The sequence below is a fragment of the Salvelinus alpinus genome, chromosome 18, assembly GCF_045679555.1.
Source record: "Salvelinus alpinus chromosome 18, SLU_Salpinus.1, whole genome shotgun sequence".
NCBI classification, from domain to species: Eukaryota; Metazoa; Chordata; class Actinopteri; order Salmoniformes; family Salmonidae; genus Salvelinus; species Salvelinus alpinus.
Window position 1 is genome coordinate 1,841,789 of NC_092103.1, and position 17,562 is coordinate 1,859,350.

Consider the following 17,562-nt stretch of genomic DNA (forward strand, 5'->3'; position numbering starts at 1 on the left):
CCTGCTATTCAGTGGAGTGGCTGTGTGGTCCCACATCTGGGATTAAGGGTCTCTCTTCCTAGTTTAAAATGATAAACATTCAACAATGGCCATGCTGTCAATGAAACATGATTTGTGCCGCAGTCAAAACAACTGTTAACTCTGAACGGCGAAAACTTGACTTCAGTGAGTTCAAGACAACTGGGAAGTCGGGAATAAACGAGCTCCGACTGGGAAAATACGTTTTGAACGGTTATCCAACTCGGAATTGTAAATCCGGCCTCTTTCTAGAGCTACGACCTGAAGATCAATGACATCATCATGATTTGACCTTGTTTTTTTCCGAGTTCCAGTTGTTTTGAAAGCACCATAAATCCAGAGAATGCAAGACTTTGATGACAACATTTTCCCACGAAGGGCCGCCGTGCCACCTTCCTGTTCAAGTGAGCACAGCACAACAAGGTGAGTCCAAAAATGTCTTCTATGGTGCTGCATAAATTATGTAATATGCCAGGGAGATACAGTGAGGGAAAAAAGTATTTGATCCCCTGCTGATTTTGTACGTTTGCCCACTGACAAAGAAATTATCAGTCTATAATTTTAATGGTAGGTTTATTTGAACAGTGAGAGACAGAATATCAACAAAAAAATCCAGAAAAACGCATGTCAAAAATGTTATGAATTGATTTGCATTTTAATGAGGGAAATAAGTATTTGACCCCTCTGCAAAACATGACTTAGTACTTGGTGGCAAAACCCTTGTTGGCAATCACAGAGGTCAGACGTTTCTTGTAGTTGGCCACCAGGTTTGCACACATCTCAGGAGGGATTTTGTCCCACTCCTCTTTGCAGATCTTCTTCAAGTCATTAAGGTTTCGAGGCTGACGTTTGGAAACTCGAACCTTCAGCTCCCTCCACAGATTTTCTATGGGATTAAGGTCTGGAGACTGGCTAGGCCACTCCAGGACCTTAATGTGCTTCTTCTTGAGCCACTCCTTTGTTGCCTTGGCCGTGTGTTTTGGGTCATTGTCATGCTGGAATACCCATCCACGACCCATTTTCAATACCCTGGCTGAGGGAAGGAGGTTTTCACCCAAGATTTGACGGTACATGGCCCCGTCCATCGTCCCTTTGATGCGGTGAAGTTGTCCTGTCCCTTTAGCAGAAAAACACCCCCAAAGCATAATGTTTCCACCTCCATGTTTGACGGTGGGGATGGTTTCTTGGGGTCATAGGCAGCATTCCTCCTCCTCCAAACACGGCAAGTTGGGTTGATGCCAAAGAACTCCATTTTGGTCTCATCTGACCACAACACGTTCACCCAGTTGTCCTCTGAATCATTCAGATGTTCATTGGCAAACTTCAGACGGGCATGTATATGTGCTTTCTTGAGCAGGGGGACCTTGCGGGCGCTGCAGGATTTCAGTCCTTCACGGCATAGTGTGTTACCAATTGTTTTCTTGATGACTATGGTCCCAGCTGCCTTGAGATCATTGACAAGATCCTCCTGTGTAGTTCTGGGCTGATTCCTCACCGTTCTCATGATCATTGCAACTCCACGAGGTGAGATCTTGCATGGAGCCCCAGGCTGAGGGAGATTGACAGTTCTTTTGTGTTTCTTCCATTTGCGAATAATCACAGAAACTGTTGTCACCTTCTCACCAAGCTGCTTGGCGATGGTCTTGTAGCCCATTCCAGCCTTGTGTAGGTCTACAATCTTGTCCCTGACATCCTTGGAGAGCTCTTTGGTCTTGGCCATGGTGGAGAGTTTGGAATCTGATTGATTGATTGCTTCTGTGGACAAGTGTCTTTTATATAGGTAAGAAACTGAGATTAGGAGCACTCCCTTTAAGAGTGTGCTCCTAATCTCCGTTCGTTACCTGTATGAAAGACACCTGGGAGCCAGAAATCTTTTTGATTGAGAAGGGGTCAAATACTTATTTCCCTCATTAAAATGCAAATCAATTTATAACATTTTTGACATGCATTTTTCTGGATATTTTTGTTGTTATTCTGTCTCTCACTGCTCAAATAAACCTACCATTAAAATTATAGACTGATAATTTCTTTGTCAGTGGGCAAACGTACAAAATCAGCAGGGGATCAAATACTTTTTTCCCTCACTGTATGTATACTGTAGCTAAGAAACATATTATATGTAATCTAGTCTTCAGGAGATTTTATTAGATATTTACTTTATTTAGTCTCATTCTTAACACAATGGGCTAAAATATACAGTAAGTCTGATCAGTGGAACAATTCTCCTTCTTAACAATGGTCTATAATATACAGTAAGTCTGATCTCCTTAACAATGGTCTATAATATACAGTAAGTCTGATCTCCTTAAAATTGGTCTATAATATACAGTAAGTCTGATCTCCTTCTTAACCATAGTCTATAATATACAGTAAGTCTGATCTCCTTAACAATGGTCTATAATATACAGTAAGTCTGATCTCCTTAACAATGGTCTATAATATACAGTAAGTCTGATCAGTGGAACAATTCTCCTTAACAATGGTCTATAATATACAGTAAATCTGATCAGTGGAACAATTCTCCTTCTTAACAATGGTCTATATAATATACAGTAAGTCTGATCTCCTTAAAATTGGTCTATAATATACAGTAAGTCTGATCTCCTTCTTAACAATGGTCTAAAATATACAGTAAGTCTGATCTCCTTAACAATGGTCTATAATATACAGTAAGTCTGATCTCCTTAACAATGGTCTGTAAAATACAGTAAGTCTGATCAGTGGAACAATTCTCCTTCTTAACAATGGTCTATAATATACAGTAAGTCTGATCAGTGGAACAACTCTCCTTCTTAACAATGGTCTATAATATACAGTAAGTCTGCTCTCCTTAACAATGGTCTATAATATACAGTAAGTCTGATCTCCTTAACAATGGTCTATAATATACAGTAAGTCTGATCTCCTTAACCATGGTCTATAATATACAGTAAGTCTGATCTCCTTAACAATGGTCTATAATATACAGTAAGTCTGATCAGTGGAACAATTCTCCTTCTTAACAATGGTCTATAATATACCGTAAGTCTGATCAGTGGAACAATTATCCTTCTTAACAATGGTCTATAATATACAGTAAGTCTGATCAGTGGAACAATTATCCTTCTTAACAATGGTCTATAATATACAGTAAGTCTGATCTCCTTAACAATGGTCTATAAAATACAGTAAGTCTGATCTCCTTAACAATGGTCTGTAATATACAGTAAGTCTGATCAGTGGAACAATTCTTCTTCTTAACAATGGTCTGTAATATACAGTAAGTCTGATCAGTGGAACAATTCTTCTTCTTAACAATGGTCTATAATATACAGTAAGTCTGATCAGTGGAACAACTCTCCTTCTTAACAATGGTCTATAATATACAGTAAGTCTGATCTCCTTAACAATGGTCTTTAATATACAGTAAGTCTGATCTCCTTAACAATGGTCTATAATATACAGTAAGTCTGATCAGTGGAACAACTCTCCTTCTTAACAATGGTCTATAATATACAGTAAGTCTGATCTCCTTAACAATGGTCTATAATATACAGTAAGTCTGATCTCCTTCTTAACACAATGGGCTATAATATACAGTAAGTCTGATCAGTGGAACAATTCTCCTTCTTAACAATGGTCTATAATATACAGTAAGTCTGATCAGTGGAACAATTATCCTTCTTAACAATGGTCTATAATATACAGTAAGTCTGATCTCCTTAACAATGGTCTATAATATACAGTAAGTCTGATCTGATCTTCTTAACAATGGTCTATCATATACAGTAAGTCTGATCTCCTTAACAATGGTCTGTAATATACAGTAAGTCTGATCAGTGGAACAATTCTCCTTAACAATGGTCTATAATATACAGTAAGTCTGATCTCCTTAACAATGGTCTGTAATATACAGTAAGTCTGATCAGTGGAGCAATTATCCTTCTTAACAATAGTCTACAATATACAGTAAGTCTGATCTCCTTAACAACGGTCTATAATATACAGTAAGTCTGATCTCCTTAACAATGGTCTTTAATATACAGTAAGTCTGATCTCCTTAACAATGGTCTATAAAATACAGTAAGTCTGATCTCCTTAACAATGGTCTATAATATACAGTAAGTCTGATCTCCTACCTTAACAATGGTCTATAATTTACAGTAAGTCTGATATCCTACCTTAACAATGGTCTATAATATACAGTAAGTCTGATCTTCTACCTTAACAATGGTCTATAATATACAGTAAGTCTGATCTCCTTAACAATGGTCTATAATTTACAGTAAGTCTGATCTCCTTAACAATGGTCTATAATTTACAGTAAGTCTGATCTCCTTAACAATGGTCTATAATTTACAGTAAGTCTGATCTCCTTCTTAACAATGGTCTATAATTTACAGTAAGTTGGATCTCCTTAACAACGGTCTATAATATACAGTAAGTCTGATCTCCTTAACAATGGTCTTTAATATACAGTAAGTCTGATCTCCTTAACAATGGTCTATAATTTACAGTAAGTCTGATCTCCTTAACAATGGTCTATAATTTACAGTAAGTCTGATCTCCTTAACAATGGTCTATAATTTACAGTAAGTCTGATCTCCTTCTTAACAATTGTCTATAAAATACAGTAAGTCTGATCTCCTTAACAATGGTCTATAATATACAGTAAGTCTGATCTCCTTCTTAACAATGGTCTATAATTTACAGTAAGTCTGATCTCCTTAACAATGGTCTATAATTTACAGTAAGTTGGATCTCCTTCTAAACAATGGTCTATAATATACAGTAAGTCTGATCTCCTTAACAACGGTCTATAATATACAGTAAGTCTGATCTCCTTCTTAACAATGGTCTATAATTTACAGTAAGTCTGATCTCCTTAACAATGGTCTATAATTTACAGTAAGTTGGATCTCCTTCTTAACAATGGTCTATAAAATACAGTAAGTCTGATCTCCTTAACAATGGTCTATAAAATACAGTAAGTCTGATCAGGGTAATTACTTGTCAGCAAGAACACTACATTTATTCCCCACACTTATTGTATTATTCCACTTCTTCCCAGTGTTGCCAGTCTACAGTAATCACATATTTGAAGTCTTATATCCCTACTTCTGTCTTTGAAAATGAATGATATGAGGCTGTGTATTTTTTGCAGCTCGTCACGGACAGTTTTGAATAAGTCATACAAATAAGCATTGGATATTAAATGTTCCAGGAATCAAATATCATTTTAGACATTTTAGTACTGGCCATATGCAGAGATGGTAGGGGACTTACAACTCATAAAGACATCATATTTTATCTATGTAGAGTAAGATGATGACAAGGATCTTCAACTAGTAGGCAGAAACCACCTGAGAATATTGATATTCAACTAGTAGGCAGAAACCACCTGAGAATATTGATATTCAACTAGTAGGCAGAAACCACCTGAGAATATTGATATTCAACTAGTAGGCAGAAACCACCTGGGAATATTGATATTCAACTAGTAGGCAGAAACCACCTGGGAATATTGATATTCAACTAGTAGGCAGAAACCACCTGGGAATATTGATATTCAACTAGTAGGCAGAAACCACCTGAGAATATTGATATTCAACTAGTAGGCAGAAACCACCTGAGAATATTGATATTCAACTAGTAGGCAGAAACCACCTGAGAATATTGATAGTCAACTAGTAGGCAGAAACCACCTGGGAATATTGATATTCAACTAGTAGGCAGAAACCACCTGAGAATATTGATATTCAACTAGTAGGCAGAAACCACCTGAGAATATTGATATTCAACTAGTAGGCAGAAACCACCTGAGAATATTGATATTCAACTAGTAGGCAGAAACCACCTGAGAATATTGATATTCAACTAGTAGGCAGAAACCACCTGAGAATATTGATATTCAACTAGTAGGCAGAAACCACCTGAGAATATTGATATTCAACTAGTAGGCAGAAACCACCTGAGAATATTGATATTCAACTAGTAGGCAGAAACCACCTGAGAATATTGATATTCAACTAGTAGGCAGAAACCACCTGAGAATATTGATATTCAACTAGTAGGCAGAAACCACCTGAGAATATTGATATTCAACTAGTAGGCAGAAACCACCTGAGAATATTGATATTCAACTAGTAGGCAGAAACCACCTGAGAATATTGATATTCAACTAGTAGGCAGAAACCACCTGAGAATATTGATATTCAACTAGTAGGCAGAAACCACCTGAGAATATTGATATTCAACTAGTAGGCAGAAACCACCTGAGAATATTGATATTCAACTAGTAGGCAGAAACCACCTGAGAATATTGATATTCAACTAGTAGGCAGAAACCACCTGAGAATATTGATATTCAACTAGTAGGCAGAAACCACCTGAGAATATTGATATTCAACTAGTAGGCAGAAACCACCTGAGAATATTGATATTCAACTAGTAGGCAGAAACCACCTGAGAATATTGATTTCAACTAGTAGGCAGAAACCACCTGAGAATATTGATATTCAACTAGTAGGCAGAAACCACCTGAGAATATTGATATTCAACTAGTAGGCAGAAACCACCTGAGAATATTGATATTCAACTAGTAGGCAGAAACCACCTGAGAATATTGATATTCAACTAGTAGGCAGAAACCACCTGAGAATATTGATATTCAACTAGTAGGCAGAAACCACCTGAGAAAATTGATATTCAACTAGTAGGCAGAAACCACCTGAGAATATTGATATTCAACTAGTAGGCAGAAACCACCTGAGAATATTGATATTCAACTAGTAGACAGAAACCACCTGAATATTGATTTTCAACTAGTAGACAGAAACCACCTGAATATTGATATTCAACTAGTAGACAGAAACCACCTGAATATTGATTTTCAACTAGTAGACAGAAACCACCTGAATATTGATATTCAACTAGTAGACAGAAACCACCTGAATATTGATATTCAACTAGTAGGCAGAAACCACCTGAGAATATTGATATTCAACTAGTTGTCACGGCTGTCAATGTCGTTCTCCTCCTCAGACGAGGAGGAGCATGGATCGGACCAAGATGCGGAGTAGGAGGTATTCATGATTTTAATGACAAACCAACAAACACTAACAAATTAACAAAACAACAAACGTGACTAACCTGCAACAGTCCTGTGTGGCCCAAACGCTAACACAGGAAACAAACACCCACAAAACACCAGTGAAACCCTGGCTGCCTTAGTATGACTCTCAATCAGAGACAAACGATACACACCTGTCTCTAATTGAGAATCATACCAGGCCGAACACAAAACCCAACATAGAAATAGAAAACATAGACTGCCCACCCAACACTCACGCCCTGACCAATAAAGACATACAAAACAAGAGAAAACAGGTCAGGAACGTGACATAACCCCCCCCTTAAGGTGCGAACTCCGGGCGCACCAGCACAAAGTCTAGGGGAGGGTCTGGGTGGGCATCTGACCACGGTGGTGGCTCAGGCTCTGGGCGAGGTCCCCACCCCACCATAGTCACTCCCCGCTTCCGTATCCCCCTCCCAATGACCACCCTCCAACTCAACCCACCTAAATGAAGGGGCAGCATCGGGATAAGGGCCAGCACCGGGATAAGGGGCAGCAGCTCCGGGATAAGGGGCAGCAGCTCCGGGATAAGGGGCAGCAGCTCCGGGATAAGGGGCAGCAGCTCCGGGATAAGGGGCAGCAGCTCCGGGATAAGGGGCAGCAGCTCCGGGATAAGGGGCAGCTCCGGACTAAGTGGCAGCTCCGGACTGAGTGGCAGCTCCGGACTGAGTGGCAGCTCATGACTGGAGGGCAGTTCATGACTGGAGGGCAGCTCATGACTGGAGGGCAGCTCATGACCGGAGGGCAGCTCATGACCGGAGGGCAGCTCATGACCGTAGGGCAGCTCATGACCGTAGGGCAGCTCATGACCGTAGGGCAGCTCATGACTGGCTGGCGTCTCTGGCAGCTCCTGACTGGCTGGCGTCTCTGGCAGCTCCTGACTGGCTGGCGTCTCTGGCAGCTCCTGACTGGCTGGCGTCTCTGGCAGCTCCTGACTGGCTGGCGTCTCTGGCAGCTCCTGACTGGCTGGCGTCTCTGGCAGCTCCTGACTGGCTGGCGTCTCTGGCAGCTCCTGACTGGCTGGCGTCTCTGGCAGCTCCTGACTGGCTGGCGTCTCTGGCAGCTCCTGACTGGCTGGCGGCTCTGGCAGCTCCTGACTGACGGACGGCTCTAACGGCTCGGGACAGACGGGCGGCTCTAACGGCTCGGGACAGACGGGCGGCTCTAATGGCTCGTGGCAGACGGATGGCTCAGACGGCGCTGGGCAGACGGATGGCTCAGACGGCGCTGGGCAGACGGATGGCTCAGACGGCGTTGGGCAGACAGATGGCTCAGACGGCGTTGGGCAGACGGATGGCTCAGACGGCGTTGGGCAGACGGATGGCTCAGACGGCGTTGGGCAGACGGATGGCTCAGACGGCGTTGGGCAGACGGATGGCTCAGACGGCGTTGGGCAGACGGATGGCTCAGACGGCGTTGGGCAGACGGATGGCTCAGACGGCGCTGGGCAGACAGATGGCTCAGACGGCGTTGGGCAGCCGGGCAGTTCAGGCACCGCTGGGCAGACGGGCAGTTCAGGCACCGCTGGGCAGACGGCAGACTCTGGCCGGCTGAGACGCACAATAGGCCTGATGCGTGGTGCCGGAACTGGAGGTACCGGGCTGAGGGCACGCACCTCAGGGCGAGTACGGGGAGGAGGAACAGGGCTCTGGAGATGCACTGGAAGCCTGGTGCGTGGTGTAGGCACTGGTGGTACTGGGCTGGGGCGGGAAGGTGGCGCCGGATATGCCGGACCGTGAAGGAAGACACGCGCTCTTGAGCACCGAGCCTCTCCAACCTTACCAGGTTGAATGGTCCCCGTAGCCCTGCCAGTGCGGCGAGGTGGAATAGCCCGCACTGGGCTATGCAGGCGAACCGGGGACACCACCTGTAAGGCTGGTGCCATGTACGCCGGCCCGAGGAGACGTACTGGAGGCCAGATACGTTGGGCCGGCTTCATGACATCCGGCTCGATGCCCAACCTAGCACTCCCAGTGCGGCAAGGTGGAATAGCCCGCACTGGGCTAAGCACGCGTACTGGGGACACCGTGCGCTTTACCGCATAACACGGTGTCTGACCAGTACGACGCCCTCTCACTCCACGGTAAGCCCGGGGAGTTGGCTCAGGTAACCAACCCGGCTTCGCCACACTCCCCTTTAGCCCCCCCCCAAGAAATTTTTGGGTGAGCCTCTCGGGCTTCCAGCCTCTCTTACGTGCTGCCTCCTCATACCAGCGCTCCTGGGCTGTGGCTGCCTCCTTCTCCTCCCGAGAGCGGCGATTCTCTCCCACCTTAGCCCAGGGTCCTCCTCCGTTGAGTATTTGCTCCCATGTCCATTCCTCTTCTCTCCATTGCTTTTGTTCTTGCCGTCCTTCTCCAATCCGCTTGGTCCTGGTTTGGTGGGTGTTTCTGTCACGGCTGTCAATGTCGTTCTCCTCCTCAGACGAGGAGGAGCATGGATCGGACCAAGATGCGGAGTAGGAGGTATTCATGATTTTAATGACAAACCAACAAACACTAACAAATTAACAAAACAACAAACGTGACTAACCTGCAACAGTCCTGTGTGGCCCAAACGCTAACACAGGAAACAAACACCCACAAAACACCAGTGAAACCCTGGCTGCCTTAGTATGACTCTCAATCAGAGACAAACGATACACACCTGTCTCTAATTGAGAATCATACCAGGCCGAACACAAAACCCAACATAGAAATAGAAAACATAGACTGCCCACCCAACACTCACGCCCTGACCAATAAAGACATACAAAACAAGAGAAAACAGGTCAGGAACGTGACACTAGTAGGCAGAAACCACCTGAGAATATTGATATTCAACTAGTAGGCAGAAACCACCTGAGAATATTGATATTCAACTAGTAGGCAGAAACCACCTGAGAATATTGATATTCAACTAGTAGGCAGAAACCACCTGAGAATATTGATATTCAACTAGTAGGCAGAAACCACCTGAGAATATTGATATTCAACTAGTAGGCAGAAACCACCTGAGAATATTGATCTTCAACTAGTAGGCAGAAACCACCTGAGAATATTGATATTCAACTAGTAGGCAGAAACCACCTGAGAATATTGATATTCAACTAGTAGGCAGAAACCACCTGAGAATATTGATATTCAACTAGTAGGCAGAAACCACCTGAGAATATTGATATTCAACTAGTAGGCAGAAACCACCTGAGAATATTGATATTCAACTAGTAGGCAGAAACCACCTGAGAATATTGATATTCAACTAGTAGGCAGAAACCACCTGAGAATATTGATATTCAACTAGTAGGCAGAAACCACCTGAGAATATTGATATTCAACTAGTAGGCAGAAACCACCTGAGAATATTGATATTCAACTAGTAGGCAGAAACCACCTGAATATTGATATTCAACTAGTAGACAGAAACCACCTGAATATTGATCTTCAACTAGTAGGCAGAAACCACCTGAATATTGATATTCAACTAGTAGACAGAAACCACCTGAATATTGATATTCAACTAGTAGACAGAAACCACCTGAATATTGATATTCAACTAGTAGACAGAAACCACCTGAATATTGATATTCAACTAGTAGGTAGAAACCACCTGAATATTGATATTCAACTAGTAGGTAGAAACCACCTGAATATTGATATTCAACTAGTAGGCAGAAACCACCTGAATATTGATATTCAACTAGTAGGCAGAAACCACCTGAGAATATTGATATTCAACTAGTAGGCAGAAACCACCTGAGAATATTGATATTCAACTAGTAGGCAGAAACCACCTGAGAATATTGATATTCAACTAGTAGGCAGAAACCACCTGAGAATATTGATATTCAACTAGTAGGCAGAAACCACCTGAGAATATTGATATTCAACTAGTAGGCAGAAACCACCTGTCAGGGTTGTGTGCGGCGAAGTAGCAGAGTCAAATGCAGGACACCAGTGTTGAGCGAAACACAAAACGTTTACTCAAAATCTCAGCAAAATTCCACAACGGGAATAATTACAAAACATATAAGAAAATACAACAACCACTAACGTAACAAACAATCACGGACAAAACAGAAATGAAAGCCAGAGGGTTAAATAGGGAACATAATAGGGGAATTGAAACCAGGTGTGTATAATACAGACAAAACAAAACGAAACAGAAAAATGGATCGGTGGTGACTAGAAAGCCGGTGACGTCGACCGCCGAACACCACCCGAACAAGGAGAAGGGCCGACTTCGGCGGAAGTCGTGACACCACCTGAATATTGATATTCAACTAGTAGGCAGAAACCACCTGAGAATATTGATATTCAACTAGTAGGCAGAAACCACCTGAGAATATTAATATTCAACTAGTAGGCAGAAACCACCTGAGAATATTGATATTCAACTAGTAGGCAGAAACCACCTGAGAATATTGATATTCAACTAGTAGGCAGAAACCACCTGAGAATATTGATATTCAACTAGTAGGCAGAAACCACCTGAGAATATTGATATTCAACTAGTAGGCAGAAACCACCTGAATATTGATATTCAACTAGTAGGCAGAAACCACCTGAATATTGATATTCAACTAATAGACAGAAACCACCTGAATATTGATATTCAACTAGTAGACAGAAACCACCTGAATATTGATATTCAACTAGTAGGCAGAAACAACCTGAATATTGATATTCAACTAGTAGGCAGAAACCACCTGAGAATATTGATATTCAACTAGTAGGCAGAAACCACCTGAGAATATTGATATTCAACTAGTAGGCAGAAACCACCTGAGAATATTGATATTCAACTAGTAGGCAGAAACCACCTGAGAATATTGATATTCAACTAGTAGGCAGAAACCACCTGAGAATATTGATATTCAACTAGTAGGCAGAAACCACCTGAGAATATTGATATTCAACTAGTAGGCAGAAACCACCTGAGAATATTGATATTCAACTAGTAGGCAGAAACCACCTGAGAATATTGATATTCAACTAGTAGGCAGAAACCACCTGAGAATATTGATATTCAACTAGTAGGCAGAAACCACCTGAGAATATTGATATTCAACTAGTAGGCAGAAACCACCTGAGAAAATTGATATTCAACTAGTAGGCAGAAACCACCTGAGAATATTGATATTCAACTAGTAGGCAGAAACCACCTGAGAATATTGATATTCAACTAGTAGACAGAAACCACCTGAATATTGATTTTCAACTAGTAGACAGAAACCACCTGAATATTGATAATCAACTAGTAGGCAGAAACCACCTGAATATTGATTTTCAACTAGTAGACAGAAACCACCTGAATATTGATATTCAACTAGTAGACAGAAACCACCTGAATATTGATATTCAACTAGTAGGCAGAAACCTACTAGTAGGCAACTAGTAGGCAGTAGTCTGGCCCAGGAGTGTGAAGGTGAACGGAAAGGCTCTGGAGCAACGAACCGCCCTTGCTGTCTCTGCCAGGCCGGTTCCCCTCTCTCCACTGGGATTCTCTGCCTCTAACCCTGTTACAGGGGCTGAGTCACTGGCTTGCTGGTGCTCTTTCATGCCGTCCCTAGGAGGGGTGCGTCACTTGAGTGGGTTGAGTTACTGACGTGATCTTCCTGTCTGGGTTTGCGCCCCCCCTTGGTTTGTGCTGTGGTGGAGACCTTTGTGGGCTATACTCGGCCTTGTCTCAGGATTGTAAGTTGGTGGTTGAGGATTTCCCTCTAGTGGTGCGGGGGCTGTGCTTTGGCAAAGTGGGTGGGGTTATATCCTTCCTATTTGGCCCTGTCCGGGGGTTTCTTCGGATGGGGCCACAGTGTCTCCTGACCGCTCCTGTCTCAGCCTCCAGTATTTATGCTGCAGTAGTTTGTGTCGGGGGGCTAGGGTCAGTTGGTTACCTGGAGTACTTCTCCTGTCTTATCCAGTGTCCTGTGTGAATTTAAGTATGCTCTCTCTAATTCTCTCGTTCTCTCTTTCTCTCTGAGAACCTGAGCCCTAGGACCATACGTCAGGACTACCGGGCATGATGACACCTTGCTGTCCCCAGTCCGCCTGGCCTTGCTGCTATTCCAGTTTCAACTGTTCTGCCTGCGGTTACGGAACCCCTACCTGTCCCAGACCTGCTGTTTTCAACTCTTAATGATCGGCTATGAAAAGCCAACTGAGATTTATTCCTGATTATTATTTGACCATGCTTGTCATTTATGAAAATTTTGAAAATCTTGGCTCTCTCTAATTTTCTCCTTCTCTCTTTCTTTCTCTCGGAGGACCTGGGCCCTAGGACCATGCGTCGGGACTGCCGCCCGTGGTGACTCCTTGCTGTCCCCAGTCCGCCTGGCCTTGCTGCTATTCCAGTTTCAGCTGTTCTGCCTGCGGTTATGGAACCGCCACCTGTCCCAGACCTGTTGTTTTTCAACTCTTGATGATCGGCTATGAAAAGCCAACTGAAAATTATTCATGATTATTATTTGACCATGCTTGTCACTTATGAACATTTTTGAACATCTTGGCATAGTTCTGTTATAATCTCCACCCGGCACAGCCAGAAGAGGACTGGCCACCCCTCATAGCCTGGTTCCTCTCTAGGTTTCTTCCTAGGTTTTGGCCTTTCTAGGGAGTTTTTCCTAGCCACCGTGCTTCTACACCTGCATTACTAGCTGTTTGGGGTTTTAGGCTGGGTGTCTGTACAGCACTTCGAGATATTAGCTGATGTACGAAGGGCTATATAAAATAAAATTGATTGATTGAAACCACCTGAGAATATTGATATTCAACTAGTAGGCAGAAACCACCTGAGAATATTGATATTCAACTAGTAGGCAGAAACCACCTGAGAATATTGATATTCAACTAGTAGGCAGAAACCACCTGAGAATATTGATATTCAACTAGTAGGCAGAAACCACCTGAGAATATTGATATTCAACTAGTAGGCAGAAACCACCTGAGAATATTGATATTCAACTAGTAGGCAGAAACCACCTGAGAATATTGATATTCAACTAGTAGGCAGAAACCACCTGAGAATATTGATATTCAACTAGTAGGCAGAAACCACCTGAGAATATTGATATTCAACTAGTAGGCAGAAACCACCTGAGAATATTGATATTCAACTAGTAGGCAGAAACCACCTGAGAATATTGATATTCAACTAGTAGGCAGAAACCACCTGAATATTGATATTCAACTAGTAGGCAGAAACCACCTGAATATTGATATTCAACTAATAGACAGAAACCACCTGAATATTGATATTCAACTAGTAGACAGAAACCACCTGAATATTGATATTCAACTAGTAGGCAGAAACAACCTGAATATTGATATTCAACTAGTAGGCAGAAACCACCTGAGAATATTGATATTCAACTAGTAGGCAGAAACCACCTGAGAATATTGATATTCAACTAGTAGGCAGAAACCACCTGAGAATATTGATATTCAACTAGTAGGCAGAAACCACCTGAGAATATTGATATTCAACTAGTAGGCAGAAACCACCTGAGAATATTGATATTCAACTAGTAGGCAGAAACCACCTGAGAATATTGATATTCAACTAGTAGGCAGAAACCACCTGAGAATATTGATATTCAACTAGTAGGCAGAAACCACCTGAGAATATTGATATTCAACTAGTAGGCAGAAACCACCTGAGAATATTGATATTCAACTAGTAGGCAGAAACCACCTGAGAAAATTGATATTCAACTAGTAGGCAGAAACCACCTGAGAATATTGATATTCAACTAGTAGGCAGAAACCACCTGAGAATATTGATATTCAACTAGTAGACAGAAACCACCTGAATATTGATTTTCAACTAGTAGACAGAAACCACCTGAATATTGATATTCAACTAGTAGGCAGAAACCACCTGAATATTGATTTTCAACTAGTAGACAGAAACCACCTGAATATTGATATTCAACTAGTAGACAGAAACCACCTGAATATTGATATTCAACTAGTAGGCAGAAACCACCTGAGAATATTGATATTCAACTAGTAGGCAGAAACCACCTGAGAATATTGATATTCAACTAGTAGGCAGAAACCACCTGAGAATATTGATATTCAACTAGTAGGCAGAAACCACCTGAGAATATTGATATTCAACTAGTAGGCAGAAACCACCTGAGAATATTGATATTCAACTAGTAGGCAGAAACCACCTGAGAATATTGATATTCAACTAGTAGGCAGAAACCACCTGAGAATATTGATATTCAACTAGTAGGCAGAAACCACCTGAGAATATTGATATTCAACTAGTAGGCAGAAACCACCTGAGAATATTGATATTCAACTAGTAGGCAGAAACCACCTGAGAATATTGATATTCAACTAGTAGGCAGAAACCACCTGAGAATATTGATATTCAACTAGTAGGCAGAAACCACCTGAGAAAATTGATATTCAACTAGTAGGCAGAAACCACCTGAGAATATTGATATTCAACTAGTAGGCAGAAACCACCTGAGAATATTGATATTCAACTAGTAGACAGAAACCACCTGAATATTGATCTTCAACTAGTAGACAGAAACCACCTGAATATTGATCTTCAACTAGTAGGCAGAAACCACCTGAATATTGATATTCAACTAGTAGACAGAAACCACCTGAATATTGATATTCAACTAGTAGACAGAAACCACCTGAATATTGATATTCAACTAGTAGACAGAAACCACCTGAGAATATTGATATTCAACTAGTAGGCAGAAACCACCTGAGAATATTGATATTCAACTAGTAGGCAGAAACCACCTGAGAATATTGATATTCAACTAGTAGGCAGAAACCACCTGAGAATATTGATATTCAACTAGTAGGCAGAAACCACCTGAGAATATTGATATTCAACTAGTAGGCAGAAACCACCTGAGAATATTGATATTCAACTAGTAGGCAGAAACCACCTGAGAATATTGATATTCAACTAGTAGGCAGAAACCACCTGAGAATATTGATATTCAACTAGTAGGCAGAAACCACCTGAGAATATTGATATTCAACTAGTAGGCAGAAACCACCTGAGAAAATTGATATTCAACTAGTAGGCAGAAACCACCTGAGAATATTGATATTCAACTAGTAGACAGAAACCACCTGAATATTGATATTCAACTAGTAGACAGAAACCACCTGAATATTGATATTCAACTAGTAGGCAGAAACCTACTAGTAGGCAACTAGTAGGCAGTAGTCTGGCCCAGGAGTGTGAAGGTGAACGGAAAGGCTCTGGAGCAACGAACCGCCCTTGCTGTCTCTGCCAGGCCGGTTCCCCTCTCTCCACTGGGATTCTCTGCCTCTAACCCTGTTACAGGGGCTGAGTCACTGGCTTGCTGGTGCTCTTTCATGCCGTCCCTAGGAGGGGTGCGTCACTTGAGTGGGTTGAGTTACTGACGTGATCTTCCTGTCTGGGTTTGCGCCCCCCCTTGGTTTGTGCTGTGGTGGAGACCTTTGTGGGCTATACTCGGCCTTGTCTCAGGATTGTAAGTTGGTGGTTGAGGATTTCCCTCTAGTGGTGCGGGGGCTGTGCTTTGGCAAAGTGGGTGGGGTTATATCCTTCCTATTTGGCCCTGTCCGGGGGTTTCTTCGGATGGGGCCACAGTGTCTCCTGACCGCTCCTGTCTCAGCCTCCAGTATTTATGCTGCAGTAGTTTGTGTCGGGGGGCTAGGGTCAGTTGGTTACCTGGAGTACTTCTCCTGTCTTATCCAGTGTCCTGTGTGAATTTAAGTATGCTCTCTCTAATTCTCTCGTTCTCTCTTTCTCTCTGAGAACCTGAGCCCTAGGACCATACGTCAGGACTACCGGGCATGATGACACCTTGCTGTCCCCAGTCCGCCTGGCCTTGCTGCTATTCCAGTTTCAACTGTTCTGCCTGCGGTTACGGAACCCCTACCTGTCCCAGACCTGCTGTTTTCAACTCTTAATGATCGGCTATGAAAAGCCAACTGAGATTTATTCCTGATTATTATTTGACCATGCTTGTCATTTATGAACATTTTGAAAATCTTGGCTCTCTCTAATTTTCTCCTTCTCTCTTTCTTTCTCTCGGAGGACCTGAGCCCTAGGACCATACGTCGGGACTACCGGCCGTGGTGACTCCTTGCTCTCCCCAGTCCGCCTGGCCTTGCTGCTATTCCAGTTTCAACTGTTCTGCCTGCGGTTATGGAACCCCTACATGTCCCAGACCTGCTGTTTTCAACTCTTAATGATCGGCTATGAAAAGCCAACTGAGATTTATTCCTGATTATTATTTGACCATGCTTGTCATTTATGAAAATTTTGAAAATCTTGGCTCTCTCTAATTTTCTCCTTCTCTCTTTCTTTCTCTCGGAGGACCTGGGCCCTAGGACCATGCGTCGGGACTGCCGCCCGTGGTGACTCCTTGCTGTCCCCAGTCCGCCTGGCCTTGCTGCTATTCCAGTTTCAGCTGTTCT